Genomic DNA, 15,606 nt, shown 5'->3' on the forward strand with positions numbered 1-15,606 from the left:
GCAGCCACCTCACGACCACTGCTGGCACCGGCAGAACTGCAGCACCACTGTCTCTGGGATTCAGCCGCTGCAATAGACGAGCCTGCAATCATCAACATTTACCTCATTTACCTCTGTGTGTTCGCATGCAGACAGGTCAAGTGCAGTTGGCTCGGTGATTTACTGAATTTTCAATGGCGTCAGTTGCATCTTGAACATATAATAATAGATTGTTGCAGTAGTTTTTTTTTTTTTTTTATATATAGTTTTTACAGTTCATTTGCAGTGTGTAAAATGGTCAGTTTTGCAGTAATTGTGATGCTCTTTGCATGAAAAAAAAATGTGTTCTATTAAAATTTCACATTTTCTTTGTGAATTGTGATGTTTACTTAAAAAGTGCAGCTAAAAAGTATTTGGTGTCCAGGGGTGCATTCAATCTCAAGTATGTGTCGGTTTAAGGGTTAACTATCATTGTCAAAACCTTGATATACACATTATAGTACAAACATCAACATTAACACATGACACTAACTTTACTTGCTAAAACTTACCTCTCGAGAGACGCTGGCGGCATCACAGCTCCAGGATGCTTGCGTTGGTATACTGTGTGCAGTCTTGACAAACAATGCCAAACGATACTGCCCCCAGACGTTCATGCAGTTACATTGCAGTTACAAAAAACAATGTGGTTCTTTGTGACTGGAGCCTCTATTGAAGGTTCTGTTTATGACGTGTCGACAATAAAAAATCCACGTTGACGATTTTACTTCCTACAGCGTAAAGTCACAAGTAGACTGCAGAGCTTCCCGTGTACATATACAAAGTAGAGCGATGGCAAAAGTGCGATGTGCATTCTTGCTCCTATGTAGAACCGTCATCATCATCTGAGTTCACCTCTGTTATAGCGCGTCTTTATGTGAAAACAGCAGTGTCAAATGCGCGGGGAGGGGGGTTGTGGTATCGTGAATGCGACTGAGACAATACAACTGAATAAAAAAAAACCAATGCTAACCTTTACAAGTATCATAAATTTACACTGGCTGTTACAGACTGAAATCAAATGTATGTTTTTTATTTAAAAATAGTAAGAATAAGAGCAGCTCACTTCTCAAAACGGACTTGAACCTGTGAAGTTTTGATTACCAGTCAACAACTGATACCGCTGCGCCACCAAAGCAGTCGTATCAAAGGTGTGTCAATGTCTCACCCTAACGTGGGTTCTTTTTCTGTAGTTATATTCTTGAATAGAAGCGCATTTGTTCTGTTACACGTATTTGTACCTTTTGTGAAAGTGTTTATTTGACATTTGGACTTCAGGTTTCACACATTATACACTTCATGTCTACATTTTGTCAATTATTACTAAAACATGAAAAATGTTTCTGTTTTAACGATGTTTTTACATAGGCTGTTGTAGACACGGAACACACATGAAATGCATGTGTTCCAAATAACGATATAGTATTTATAAAAGGTTTCATTTTGCTTGACTTCTCACTCTATACAACTCTAAGCAACTGACACACAGGTAAACAGACTTGAGCTGATAAAACTGTGTGGCGGTGGGGGGATGTGATAGCAGGCTGCTTGCTGCTTATCGACACATTTACAGGACAAAAGACGCTGATGGAGAGGTGCGAAGCAATTTAAGGTGGGACGGATGTACAAGTTTTTGTCGTAGGCTCTGGTAATTCTAGTGGTAAACGTCTGGACACAGTTGACAGCGCTAGCGATGAACTGGTGCCCCGTTCAGGGATTGTTCCTGCTTCGCGCTGTATGCTTGTCAGGACTGGCGCGACCCTGGATGGAGAAATGGATGGAATAATTAAACATGTACTGTAAAGATATTAATGTTCCTTAAAAGTTTTGAAGATTCGGTGTTCTGACTTTTTTTAAAGAGCTGATTGTGTGGCGATTGGTTACTTGGAGAAAGAAAAGGAAGGACGGGAATTGGGGGTTAGTATGTTTGAAAGAGACAGTACTGCAGCAATAAGTTATTTCATCGAGGGTTGCGCACGGTGCAGCAAGCATCTTGCGGGAGGCAGGAACTTTCTCTGCCCAATGCCCTAGCTCATCACTACCTCTGCGCCACTATGGCCCTATGTTTAATTCATGCTTTAATTCACTTCATCATGAAAATGATATCATGCAGACATCTTAGTATTTAAATTGTTCAGAGAGCTGCAATATCATGAATGTAATGTATTGTATCCTATCGGCGTAAGAGAAAGCCCGTTTAATAACAAGCAAGTAATGATTCACACACACAATACATAGAAGAACACAAAGAATACAAAGCATTTAACATGCTACTTTAGTTACGATTGGATTTGAGAAACTAGTAAATGAAAAGGTTTTAAGATGAAGTTTATGATAATCTAAATCAGGGGTGCCCACACTTTTTTCGGCTTGCAAGCTACTTATAAAATGACCAGGTCGAAATGATCTACCTACATTAAAAATGCTATATACATATATATATATATATATATACACACTGAGTATACTTTATACATAAAACATATGTTGTCGTACCTTGCATAACTGAATAACCATTATGGCACAATAACAATTCAATACATTTATGGTCACTACTGTACAGTATTTGGATTTAATAATCTTCATGTGGGAAAAGGTAGAGCCGGATGATACAGTCAACGAGGCAGCACATTTCCTCATGTTTGGGTACTTTTCCTCTGTGAGTAAGTTCCAAAACTGTCCATGAGCCCCATACTTCAGCTGAATGTCATCCTGTAGTGTCAAAATCTCATCCTCCACTGTAGAGGAGTTTTAGGCGAAACAGTGTTGCAATTTTTGATGCGTGTGAATCACCCTCAACATCTTCCCTAAATGGATAGCACTTAAATGTAGCGATTGGCTCAAGTAAAGCTAAGTCTTGAAACCGTCTGTCAAAGTCTGACAGACAATTTTCAATCTGCTCTGTGTAGCGTATACTGTCAAGTTGCGCACATGCCTTCCATTGCGTCTCCAGCTCTGACACAAGGTTTTGAATGTTCCCCAAATCAAGGCGCTGCAGCTTTGAGGAGAGATGTTGCATTTTTCATTTGAAAGCATTGAGCTAATCATATTGACCATGGTTTTGTCTTTTCCTTGCAGCTCTAAATTAAGCTCATTCAACATGTTGGTCAGATTGGAAAAAAATACCAAGTCTAGCAGCCATTGATCGTTATTAAGTTGCTTGTATTATGCATGTTTAATGACCATGAGAAACTCCTTTTTCTCCGGCCAGGGGTCTCGAAATCTCAGCAAGAATTTCTCCCTAGCCACCTGCCTCAACGAAGGCCTCTTTTATCATCTCTCCATCTTGGAAGGGCTTATTATGCTTAATGAAAGAGTGACTCACCCGGAACGATGCTTCGGTGTGTCTGCCTTTGCTTTTGAATTCAGCCGAGTGAAAAATGACGGCTGTCCGATTAACTATGATTTTAGTTCCCTCTCCTTTCTCTTTCTCAGACCACTTTTCAGAAGGAAGTCAGTTTCGTAGTTTTTATGAACAGTTCGAAAGTACCTTTCCACGTTTTCCTTCTTTGGAATAGCAATGATAGACTGACAGATCAGACAAACGCACTTCGATTGTGACTTTGTGAGGAAAAAAAAAAATCCTCTTCCAATTCCACATCCAGCCCATACCCTTCCCCCCTAAAACAACATTTTTTTTTTTTAAATCCCTTCTTTAGTCGATATAAATTGGAAGGCTAACTAGATCACTTAGATAGCCGGAGTTTTGCAGTAACTCGCACGTTTGATCGTGCATGTGGGATGACCAGTGTGTTAGAAGAAAAGAGATCTCGGACTGGCCGCCCTGTATGTCAATCAAGTGGCAAATGCCATAGGGAGGATGATAGAGTAACATTTAAAAAAAATTTTTTTTGAATGCAACTTGATCTACCTGCACTACCTTTCTGATCTACCGGTCGATCGCAATTGACGTATTGGGCATCCCTGTTCTACATTAATAACAAAATAACTACGTGATTAAAGTTGACATTTTGAGCTTTTTTTCCCCACTGTGTCCCTATTTTTTTTTCCTTTTCTCTGTACCCTAATAAGATTTCATATGACACTCAGACGGTGGGCTACAACTCGCCTTATCACTGCGACTTTGATATCTGACAACTGTGCGACTTTCTGATCTTGAACTTTCGTTCAGCTTCCTTTTGTTGGTTATACAACTGTTTTAACCAACAAATAGTATGTTTTTCATTACCTCCACTTGGCATTCGCTGAAATTCTTCTTTTTACCCCATGTTTTTGTCATTGTCTTTTTTATAGAATGCTGTACTTAAGGGAATATTTATATTTGCACATTCAAAGAGGCGCAATTCTGGGAGGGGCGTCAGGTGTATGCACGAGCGTTACCCTTCACCCTGACCGGGATTTATGTACTGGAAGAATGTGGAAGTTGGCTTGCACACAGTTTTGTGCATCTGAATTGTTTTGTGCGTATGCACATTTCGACTTTTGTCCGTACGCCATGTTTTAGTGTGAATTCTATGCATGTCGTTATGTATGACGCCCCTAGAGATTAGGGATGTTAAAAATCCAAGAAATGTGTTTAATATAAAGAATTGGAAACATGAGTATCCAATAGTACCCAGCTTTGAAATCTCATCTGTTATAATTGCCTTTAACACTAGAATTACCAGAGCCAACGAAAAAACTTGTAAATCCGGCCCACCTTAAATCCCTTTGCACCTCTCCGCCAGCGTCTTTTGTCTTCTAAATGTGTTGATAACCCCAAGCAGCCTGCTATACTATCCCCCCACCGCCTCAGAACGGGCAAGAATTTCTCCCAGTTCCTGCCTTGATTGATTTATCTGGGAGTGAGCTACCCAGAATTTTAAGGGGAAATAATTTGATGTGTGTTTTGTGTCTACAACGATCTATGTACACACATCGTTAAAACAAACGTTTTTCATGTTTTAGTAATAAATGACAAAATGTACACATGAACTGCATAGTGTGTGAAGGCTGATGGCCAAATATCAAATAAACACATTCACACAAGGTGCAAGTACAACACGGTAGCTTTCGTGGTACAGCGGATAGAACTGCCTACGTATAAGGCGATGGATAAAGCTACATTTACGACGTGTACCTGTTGCAATGTACACACTTCTCTCTATGCTTTAGTTCCTATTACATTGAAAGGGCACCTGACACTGACTCAGTTTACTTCCCTGGGGAAAGCGGCTGTCTTTGAATCGAAGCTTGGCTCTGGTAATTCTAGTGTTAAATTGTGAAAATACATTGACATAGTATTAGTGTTGTGGCAGAAACGCACTGCTTGAAAAAGACACTCTTGACACCTCAGGATGTGCAGGCAGAATCCAGCTTTATTGCGTTATGTACACATGGTCTCAGTTCAGATGAAGTGTGCTGATCTTGCGTTTTGTTTCTAAGATTGGTTTACACTAAATACTTAATGTCAGAATTGTCCCATAATCACCCAACTCCTAAATATGGTGAAATAACATTGCAGTCAATCAATGTCATAGTTTCCCTTCTTCTAAAGTAACTATTTAAAGTATCTAGCTCTGTATGTTCATCTGCAATCAGACCTTTTAATAATACTTTTGGTGGCGACACAGACAGCACAAATATTTGTCTTAAAAACTTAAATATATATTTGTCTTAAAAACTTAAATATTTCCAGTTTTATTTTTCCACTAATGTACACAATGATCAGAGATAAGTCCTTATACTCATCACCATCACCATGCTTGCATCCTGATGCTTTAGGTATCAGTCCTCCTTTCGGAAGATGTCAGCACTACTATCTGAAATGGAAGTCACTGGCTGTTATCTGAAGTCACATTTAAATTTCAAGGGTTATACCCTAGCTTCCCATTAAGGTTAAAATCTTCAGTCACCTGCTGGAATCTTCAGAGTGCATCTAGGCTTTTCAATTCACAAACTGCACATTCAAAAACTACATGCATAAGACACGCCATCTCCTATGGGCCAAATTATTACTTTGTTTTGCTATCTTTTATAATACTTAGGCTCAATAAGCCATAATATTAATCATTTATCTTGTATCGCCACCAACATGTCAACCTAAATTGTATCATCCTAATATCCTAATGGTTGTTTACGTATATACGTGTATGTGTGTGTGTATATAGATAGATAGATAGATAGATACTTTATTAATCCCAATGGGAAATTCACATTCTTCAGCAGCAGCATACTGATACAATAAATAATATTAAATTAAAGAATGATAATAATAATACAGGTGAAAAAAAAAAACAGACAATAACTATGTACAATGTTAAATATTAACGTTTACCCCCCCTGGTGGAATTAAAGAGTCGCATAGTTTGGGGGAGGAACGATCTCCTCAATCTGTCTGTGGAGCAGGACAGTGACAGCAGTCTGTCGCTGAAGCTGCTCTTCTGTCTGGAGATGACATTATTTAGTGGATGCAGTGGATTCTCCATAATTGATAGGAGCCTGCTGAGCGCCCTTCGCTCTGCCACAGATGTTAAACTGTCCAGCTCCATGCCAACAATAGAGCCTGCCTTCCTCACCAGTTTGTCCAGGCGTGAGGCGTCTTTCCTCTTAATGCTGCCTCCCCAGCACACCACTGCGTAGAAGAGGGCGCTCGCCACAACTGTTTGATAGAACATCTGCAGCATCTTATTGCAGATGTTGAAGGAAGCCAGCCTTCTAAGGAAGTATAACCGGCTTTGTCCTTTCTTGCACAGCGCATCAGTATTGGCAGTCCAGTCTAATTTATCATCCAGCTGCACTCCCAGATATTTATAGGTCTGCACCATCTGCACACAGTCACCTTTGATGATCACTGGGTCTATGAGGGGTCTGGGCCTCCTAAAATCCACCACCAGCTCCTTGGTTTTGCTGGTGTTCAGGTGTAGGTGGTTTGAGTCGGACCATTTAACAAAGTCATTGATTAGGTCCCTATACTCCTCCTCCAGCCCATTCCTGATACAGCCCACGATAGCAGTGTCATCAGCGAACTTTTGCACATGGCAGGACTCCGAGTTGTATTGGAAGTCCGATGTATATAGGCTGAACAGGACCGGAGAAAGTACAGTCCCTTGTGGCGCTCCTGTGTTGCTGACCACAATGTCAGACGTGCAGTTCCCAAGACGCACATACTGAGGTCTGTCTTTAAGATAGTCCACGATCCATGCCACTAGGTATGAATCTAATCCCATCTCTGTCAGCTTGTCCCTAAGGAGCAGAGGTTGGATTGTGTTGAAGGCGCTAGAGAAGTCTAGAAACATAATTCTTACAGCACCACTGCCTCTGTCCAAGTGAGAGAGGGATCGGTGTAGCATATACAGTGGTGTGAAAAACTATTTGCCCCCTTCCTGATTTCTTATTCTTTTGCATGTTTGTCACACAAAATGTTTCTGATCATCAAACACATTTAACCATTAGTCAAATATAACACAAGTAAACACAAAATGCAGTTTTTAAATGATGGTTTTTATTATTTAGGGAGAAAAAAAATCCAAACCTACATGGCCCTGTGTGAAAAAGTAATTGCCCCCTTGTTAAAAAATAACCTAACTGTGGTGTATCACACCTGAGTTCAATTTCCGTAGCCACCCCCAGGCCTGATTACTGCCACACCTGTTTCAATCAAGAAATCACTTAAATAGGAGCTGCCTGACACAGAGAAGTAGACCAAAAGCACCTCAAAAGCTAGACATCATGCCAAGATCCAAAGAAATTCAGGAACAAATGAGAACAGAAGTAATTGAAATCTATCAGTCTGGTAAAGGTTATAAAGCCATTTCTAAAGCTTTGGGACTCCAGCGAACCACAGTGAGAGCCATTATCCACAAATGGCAAAAACATGGAACAGTGGTGAACCTTCCCAGGAGTGGCCGGCCGACCAAAATTACCCCAAGAGCGCAGAGACGACTCATCCAAGAGGTCACAAAAGACCCCAGGACAACGTCTAAAGAACTGCAGGCCTCACTTGCCTCAATTAAGGTCAGTGTTCACGACTCCACCATAAGAAAGAGACTGGGCAAAAACGGCCTGCATGGCAGATTTCCAAGATGCAAACCACTGTTAAGCAAAAAGAACATTAGGGCTCGTCTCAATTTTGCTAAGAAACATCTCAATGATTGCCAAGACTTTTGGGAAAATACCTTGTGGACTGATGAGTCAAAAGTTGAACTTTTTGGAAGGCAAATGTCCCGTTACATCTGGCGTAAAAGGAACACAGCATTTCAGAAAAAGAACATCATACCAACAGTAAAATATGGTGGTGGTAGTGTGATGGTCTGGGGTTGTTTTGCTGCTTCAGGACCTGGAAGGCTTGCTGTGATAGATGGAACCATGAATTCTACTGTCTACCAAAAAATCCTGAAGGAGAATGTCCGGCCATCTGTTCGTCAACTCAAGCTGAAGCGATCTTGGGTGCTGCAACAGGACAATGACCCAAAACACACCAGCAAATCCACCTCTGAATGGCTGAAGAAAAACAAAATGAAGACTTTGGAGTGGCCTAGTCAAAGTCCTGACCTGAATCCAATTGAGATGCTATGGCATGACCTTAAAAAGGCGGTTCATGCTAGAAAACCCTCAAATAAAGCTGAATTACAACAATTTTGCAAAGATGAGTGGGCCAAAATTCCTCCAGAGCGCTGTAAAAGACTCATTGCAAGTTATCGCAAACGCTTGATTGCAGTTATTGCTGCTAAGGGTGGCCCAACCAGTTATTAGGTTCAGGGGGGCAATTACTTTTTCACACAGGGCCATGTAGGTTTGGATTTTTTTTTCTCCCTAAATAATAAAAACCACCATTTACAAACTGCATTTTGTGTTTACTTGTGTTATATTTGACTAATGGTTAAATGTGTTTGATGATCAGAAACATTTTGTGTGACAAACATGCAAAAGAATAAGAAATCAGGAAGGGGGCAAATAGTTTTTCACACCACTGTAGATGATGGCATCTTCCGCTCCCACCTTCTCCTGATATGCAAACTGCAGAGGGTCAAGGGCATGTTGAACCTGTGGCCTAAGGTGGTGAAGCAGCAGCCTCTCCATGGTCTTCATCACATGTGATGTCAGAGCAACAGGCCGAAAGTCATTCAGCTCACTAGGACGTGATACCTTTGGGACTGGGGTGATACAAGATGTTTTCCAAAGCCTCGGGACTCTCCCCTGTTCCAGGCTCAGGTTGAAGATGCGCTGTAGAGGATCCCCCAGCTCCGATGCACAGACCTTCAGCAGTCGTGGCGATACTCCATCTGGACCCGCTGCTTTGCTGGCACGAAGTCTCCTCAGCTCTCTGCTCACTTGTGCTGTTGTTATTATGGGTGGGGATGTTTTTCCTATGCTGGTATCAGCAGAAGGATGTGTGGAGGGTGCAGTACTCCGAGGTGAGAGTGAGAGTGGGTTAGGGTGGTCAAACCTGTTAAAAAAGTTGTTCATTTGGTTTGCTCTCTTCACGTCTCTCTCAATGGTGGTACCCCGCTTCGAGCTGCAGCCAGTGATGATCTTCATCCCATCCCACACTTCCTTCATACTGTTATTCTGCAACTTCTGCTCCAGCTTTCTCCTGTACTGCTCCTTCGCCGCCCTGAGTTGGACTCGGAGTTCCTTCTGCACGCGCTTGAGCTCATGCTGATCACCGTCTTTAAAAGCCCTTTTCTTCTGATTCAAAAGGCCCTTGATGTCACTTGTAATCCATGGCTTGTTGTTAGCATAGCAGCGTACTGTTCTTACTGGAACTACAATGTCCATACAGAAGTTGATGTAGTCAGTAGTGCAGTCAACAACTTCCTCAATGTTCTCATTATGAGATCCCTGCAGGATATCCCAGTCTGTAGTTCCAAAAAGTTCTCTCAGAGTATTCTCAGCCTATATATATACACAGTGGGGCAAAAAAGTATTTAGTCAGCCACCAATTGTGCAAGTTCTCCCACTTAAAAAGATGAGAGAGGCCTGTAATTTTCATCATAGGTATACCTCAATTATGAGGGACAAAATGAGAAAAAAAAATCCAGAAAATCACATTGTCTGATTTTTAAAGAATTTATTTGCAAATTATGGTGGAAAATAAGTATTTGGTCACCTACAAACAACCAAGATTTCTGGCTCTCACAGACCTGTAACTTCTTCTGTAAGAGGCTCATCTGTCCTCCACTTGTTACCTGTATTAATGGCACCTGTTTGAACTCGTTATCAATATAAAAGACACCTGTCCACAACCTCAAACAGTCACACTCCAAACTCCACTATGGCCAAGACCAAAGAGCTGTCAAAGGACACCAGAAACAAAATTGTAGACCTGCATCAGGCTGGGAAGACTGAATCTGCAATAGGTAAGCAGCTTGGTGTGAAGAAATCAACTGTGGGAGCAATTATTAGAAAATGGAAGACATACAAGACCACTGATAATCTCCCTCGATCTGGGGCTCCACGCAAGATCTCACCCCATGGGGTCAAAATGATCACAAGAACGGTGAGCAAAAATCACAGAACCACACTGAGGGACCTAGTGAATGACCTGCAGAGAGCTGGGACCAAAGTAACAAAGGCTACCATCAGTAACACACTACACCGCCAGGGACTCAAATCCTGCAGTGCCAGACGTGTCCCCCTGCTTAAGCCAGTACATGTGCAGGCCCGTCTGAAGTTTGCTAGAGAGCATTTGGATGATCCAGAAGAGGACTGGGAGAATATCATATGGTCAGATGAAACCAAAATAGAACTTTTTGGTAAAAACTCGTCGTGTTTGGAGGAGAAAGAATGCTGAGTTTCTTCCAAAGAACACCATACCTACTGTAAAGCATGGGGGTGGAAACATCATGCTTTGGGGCTGTTTTTCTGCAAAGGGATCAGGACGACTGATCCGTGTAAAGGAAAGAATGAATGGGGCCATGTATCGTCAGATTTTGCGTGAAAACCTCCTTCCGTCAACAAGGGCATTGAAGATGAAACGTGGCTGGGTCTTTCAACATGACAATGATCCTAAACACACCGCCTGGGTAATGAAGGAGTGGCTTCGTAAGAAGCATTTCAAGGTCCTGGAGTGGCCTAGCCAGTCTCCAGATCTCAACCCCATAGAAAATCTTTGGAGGGAGTTGAAAGTCCGTGTTGCCCAGCGACAGCCCCAAAACATCACTGCTCTAGAGGAGGTCTGAATGGAGGAATGAGCCAAAATACTAGCAACAGTGTGTGAAAACCTTGTGAAGACTTACAGAAAACGTTTGACCTCTGTCATTGCCAACAAAGGGTATATAACAAAGTATTGAGATGAACTTTTGTTATTGACCAAATACTTATTTTCCACCATAATTTGCAAATAAATTCTTCAAAAATCAGACAATGTGATTTTCTGGATTTTTTTTTTTCTCATTTTGTCTCTCATAGTTGAGGTATACCTATGATGAAAATTACAAACCTCTCTCATCTTTTTAAGTGGGAGAACTTGCACAATTGGTGGCTGACTAAATACTTTTTGCCCCACTGTATATAATATATACACTAGGGGACTTTGCGAGACCATCCCCTACCCCAGGGCGCGCCAAGCACCAGCCACTTCACGTCTCTGCTGCTTGTGTTGTGAAAGGGAGGGCTGAACGCACGATTTGGAGATGCAGACGGATTATCTGCTTGTCTACTGCTCCTCTTGCCGTGCTGCGTGTTCTGCTCATCACGCTGTGCGTCGATCATTTAAAAACTTGTACAGCAGCTGTCCTTTGGTCTCACTGCTTTGTTTTGTGGGACGTTAAAGTGTCTCTTGCCGGACGCCTGGGCTGATTATTACTTTCCTTATTTTCTGAATTTGCACATAGATTATTATTGTTCTCTTTTGCATCCTTTTCTATCCTTCTTTTCTCTCCAATGCTTTTGTGTCTCTTTTCGATGCGCTGCTCTTTCTTCTTCGCTTAGTCGTTCATGTGCCATCTAGAATGTATAACATTTTTAAGAGCTGGGAGCACATGAAGTGTGTCTGTCAAAAGCATTCCAACAACTGCAAGGTTAGATGTCCATGAACTTTTTTTAAATTGTTTGTAAGTGGGACTTGACGTGCAAAAGTCACTGTTTCATGGGGTCTTGCTTTCTAAGGTTGTAATGTCTAGTCTCGCATGACGTCAAAGTGTCTGTCTGAGATGCTCACGTGTTGACCCAAGATTTTTTATATATATAGATATAGAGATAGAAATATCCTTGGCGGTAAAACAGACTGTCATTTTAATCCAGTCTGTGGTTGTGTCTGGGCCAGTTTGTCTTTAGTGATCAAATGACTTTTGAAGGTGATAAGCACAATGTTCAGCTTTCCTCTCAATTTGGCTATTTTATTCAAAAATTAATCCTTTAATGAATGCTTTACTTTCTACCTGTATCCAGTTTGGCTGTTATGGCAAATCCCACTCAATTGAAAACATATCCCTCATAACAAGTAAATCATTACAAAAATTGTTCTCATAATAATATTCAAATTCTAGGCACATAACTGAAATAGGGCTTCCAAAATTAAAATTAAGTTAGTAGAAAAATCCTTCCCCATCTTATGTACACTTGTGTCAATATTGCTATTATTACTATTAGAGGAGATACTAGGGGGCTCCGTCCCCTGCTCGCTTCGCTCGCCAACCCCTGGCGTTGGGGCATGACAAAGAGTGAGATGTATGAATTAGATATAGAATAGTGTGCAGGTGTGGATGATGCATATAGAAAGCCAAAAATACAGTGTTTGGCACAGAGTAATGGTTTAGTGGAATATTTCTTTGTACACAACATTAGTAGTAAAGATGGTGTCCTGTCCTTGAATGAGTCTTCCTTGGCATGGAGCATTTATAACTTTAACTTTAACGTCAGATGAACGTCGAACACGTGAGAAGGCAACATAAAATTGTCCATGTCCAAAAACGGGCTCAGAGAGGTAGATGCCAACCTTGTCCATGGTTTGTCCTTGTGATTTGTTGATGGTCATGGCAAATGCAGGTTTAATGGGGAACCGTCTGCGTTTCAATGTAAAAGGTAATTCTAGGTCAGAACTCGTAAGGTCAATTCTAGGAATGAGAACAGTATTCTTAGCATGTGATCTTGTAAGAACTGTTGCTTGAATAACATTGTGTGTCATGGTGTTGACGACTAAACGTGTGCCATTGGATAAACCCTGTTTTTTTTTGGACATAATATAGTGCGTTGTGTTAAAAGGGGCATTTTGTCTAATGAGACCGCTGTTCCAAATATCTCCGTAAGTAAGTCGTCGCAGATTTTGGGTTGAGGAATTGTAATAATATCTGGGTGAAGTCCATCTGTATTGGTGAGGGTATAATGTTCTAGTTGTAATAACCAATTGTTATATTCGTGATCTGGAAATCGCATGTTTTGTACCAAGTGTATCTTTAGAAAGCCAAGCTAATTGTTCGCGTAACATTTTTTGTTCCGCGGTTTTAGAAGCGCGCCGAGGTGAATTTTTTTGTTTGATGTGGGTTCGTGTTTGTGGTCCCGTTACTCGAGCCGTCTAGTTTTGTATCCATGATTGTGAATTGATGACTTGTTTGATCTTTATCGTGAGGAATATGGATAAGTAATAAGTAGGATCGAACTCACTGTTACTATGCGGACTGTTCGTTTCTTCGTATTATCACTAATCAGGTCTCGCGCCTGTATATGTATTGTAGTTCGGTCTCGTGTTGTTTATATGACGTCGTCGCGTATTTTAAGGTGGACTGAATAATAGCTGAGCGCACGGTATGTGGAGCAATAGCTAAGCACTCTCTAAAATCTACTCCTAATAAAAGTACCTTCACTCCAAAGGGAATATTATTTTTCATCAACGCAATGCCAATTGTCCGCGTATTTTAAGGTGGACTGAACAATAGCTGAGCGGATTGTAAGTGGAGTAATAGTTAAGCATTGTCTAAAATCTTCTCCTAATAAAAGTACCTTTCTCGCAAAGGGAATATTCTTATTCATCAACGTTTGTAGAAGTTTATCAATGGTGTTGAGTAAGTGACTGGATGCCATTGTACATTCATCTATAATTAATAGTGTGGCAAGACGGATGTCACGTGCATTGTTACTGTGAATTGTCATAGTGGATACCGATGTTTATGTGATTGGGACCGGTATTTGGAATAAGGAGTGACATGTGTTTTTGGAGCCGAGACATTTTTTCTTTCGCGGTTTCAGAATAGCTTTGTAGGTGCCGACGTGATTTGTGAATATTTGCGTTCTTGATTTGTTTCAGGGTGCACTGTTCCAATGCGATGTAATATTTGTCCACATACGCGAAAGCAGTATGGGTCATTGCCTTTTGGTGACGTGATATTTACTCCGGTAGATGCAAAATCAAATGAAGTATTGTAGGATGTAATGCAGATGAGCCGCTGTGTATTTTTTTTTTTCATGCGGGTTTGTGTGTTTGGTCCCGTTATCCGATCCAAATCGTTTTGTACCCGTGAGCGTGTATTCATGACTTGTTTGTTCCTCAGCATGCGAAATATGGATAAGTAATAAGGAGGATCACACTCACTGTTAATATGGAGCCTTTTCTGCAGTTGAACGGTTAATAGTGCTTTATTGTAAGGAGATCCACCTATGCTGCCTAGTGTGAAGGTGTTGAGATGACGTATGTTTAATATGGACGGTTCCTTTAGAAATGGGGCTTTGGGTGTCACTTCTTATTGATGTTATTGTGTTTGTGGGTCTGATTCGTCGTTGTTGTGAACGTTTCTTGTGCCATGTCTCGTCTCTAATGGGCCTGGAGTGGCGGTCACGGCATCTTTTTTTTGTTGCGTTAGGAGCTTGTTAAATCCTCCTGTTTGTGTGGGTCCCGTTTCGTGTGCATTGTGATTTGTGCGGCGCCGTGTGCTTTTTCGGTGTCTGAGCGGGAGGGGGGGGATTGGTGGTGCGCGAGCTTCTTCTTTCTTTTTGTGTGCCAGGGGCTTGTTGAATCCTCCTCTTTGTGTGTGTCCCGTCCGTTGCTTGTAGGGTGGGTGGGGTGGTTTTGGGTTCTTTCTTTTGTATCCCAGGGGCTTGTTGAATTGTCCTCTTTGTGTGTGTTCCGTCCGGTGCCTGGGGACGGGGGATTTGGGGGGGGGGGGTGTCTTGCAGGTGGGCGCGAGCGGCTTCTTTTTTTGTGTGCTAGTTTCGTGTGCAATGGGTTTTGTGCGGCGCCTGCGTTTGACTCCTTTTTTCTGTGGTCGCGTCCGCCTCTCGCGGAGCCTCATTTCTTGGTGCGCCTGCGCAGTACGTCTTTTTGCGGCTACGGCCCATGGCCGGATGTCCCTGCGTCCATCCGGTTTAGCATTCTCGGTTAGTAATATGGATGTAGCAAGAGAGTATTGTACAGCAAAAACCCTGAAACCAATCTTATTAATATAACAACTCAATTAAAGCTAAATGTTGTAAATCTCTTACAGAGAATGCAAATGTGTCTATGGATGGAAAACAAACGGGAACAAAGAGAAGGTACATTGTTATGGAGGTTATTAGTTAAAGAGCCATGTTATTTGGAAGTTCCTGTAAAAAGCAAGACAATTTCAGCCAATTTTTCTAAAGTACAAATTTGTCTCAATGTTCACTGTACCCTTCCCCTAAGTGGATAGCAGTGTATACCAGTGTTCTCCAGGGAAAATCTTTCAGCCAGCA

The 15,606-nt window shown here is 41.6% G+C and overlaps 1 protein-coding gene across 3 annotated transcripts in view; it reads left to right on the plus strand.

Moving 5' to 3' along the window:
* The window catches only part of kiaa1328 (KIAA1328 ortholog), a 427,478-nt gene that overhangs the window by 9,286 nt on the left and 402,586 nt on the right, over positions 1–15,606 (plus strand). The gene's annotated exons all lie outside the window — the stretch shown is intronic.

This window comes from Erpetoichthys calabaricus, chromosome 7 (assembly GCF_900747795.2).
Source record: "Erpetoichthys calabaricus chromosome 7, fErpCal1.3, whole genome shotgun sequence".
In the NCBI taxonomy this organism is placed as follows: domain Eukaryota; kingdom Metazoa; phylum Chordata; class Cladistia; order Polypteriformes; family Polypteridae; genus Erpetoichthys; species Erpetoichthys calabaricus.